Below are 1388 nucleotides of genomic sequence, written 5' to 3' on the forward strand. Positions count from 1 at the left end.
TTTTGGGAATGGAAACTTTTTTTAGTGTTCAGGATCACAGAACTCGACATAAGTGGAATTTCTAGTGTCTGTTAATTGAGAAAAATTACCAAACTAAAAATAAGAATTTAGAAACACTTTTTACATTACCTTGTTTTTAAAAATTCATAACCGCATATACCTACATTTGAAAATATGGATATGAATACTTAGTTCATGAATAATGCTTTGTGTAAGGAATAATTCTCAGATACCCTTTTAATAACTCTGCCCTCTCATCCCAGGAGTGGAAGTCAGAGATATTTGGCCTGGAGATACAAATTTGAGTGTCATCAGTTTATAGGCAATTTTTAAATTCGTGGAAATGAATGCTGAGCAGAGTGAGAAGACAAGAGGCATTGGATTGAGTCTATCAGCAGAGCTCTGGAAGGGGAGTAGAGATGGTTAAAGAAACTTGAGTTGGTGCAGTCAGAGATGTAGCAGGAAGGTGTGATCATTTATTTTCATGGAATTGGAAAATTTTTGAGAAGGAAGGCGTGGTCAGCTTTAGAATGCTGCCAAGTGGTAGAGTTGGTGTAGTACAGAAAAGTCTTCTTTGCATCTCCAGCATGGAAGTCATTGGTGATCTTGACAGGAGTAACTCGAGTGGAGCAGTGGTGGGGGAAGCCAGGTCCATGGGGCTTCGGGGTGAACAAGACATCCATCAGTGCAGTGAGCTGCTGTAGACAGCTATTTAAAGAAGATTCACAGTTAATGATGTCATTGGTGAAAAGCATGTGAGCTTAAGAGAGGATCTTTTAAAGATGGGTGATTTAGAGGAAGTTCATAAACTGGGAACGAGCCAGTGGAGGAGAGCTTGCTAATGCTGGAGAGCAGACAATTGCAAATAAAGTCTGAGGAGGTGAAAATGATACTGCTTTCCTTATTACAGGAGGGAGAAAGATGCATGTAGCTGTCCTGATTTGGTGGTGGAAGCTCTAAGTTGTCTGATATTTCCTAGTTTACAACCAAACAGAAGGTAAGACTATTAGGAGAGAGTTATAGGGTAGTCTGGATGGGTGCTTGAGGGGAAGATGGGAAAGTCATTTCAGAGAGAAGGGCAAGCAAACTCTAGAGAACCTGAGTTTGAATGCTGGGTGGTTTTGAAGGCCTTTTTGAAGTTTGAGATGATTAGCTTAAAATGAAACTGATTGGGTATGTGTGCGTGTGTGTTCTCTTCCCCACAATCAACTGTTTGCTGCAGGCACAAGAAGGCAGCTGATTGTTTTGAGTTCATCCAAGTCGAGAGTTTACTAGACAACTATTAAGTTTAGAGTTTACTAGACAACTATTATGAGAGAGAGAGAAAGTGGAAGATAGTTTAAAGCTATTAACACCCGCCATAGAATTTAATCCAGTCTAAAAGGAAA

Source organism: Pteropus alecto, unplaced genomic scaffold (genome assembly GCF_000325575.1).
Source record: "Pteropus alecto unplaced genomic scaffold, ASM32557v1 scaffold3, whole genome shotgun sequence".
Classification (NCBI taxonomy): domain Eukaryota; kingdom Metazoa; phylum Chordata; class Mammalia; order Chiroptera; family Pteropodidae; genus Pteropus; species Pteropus alecto.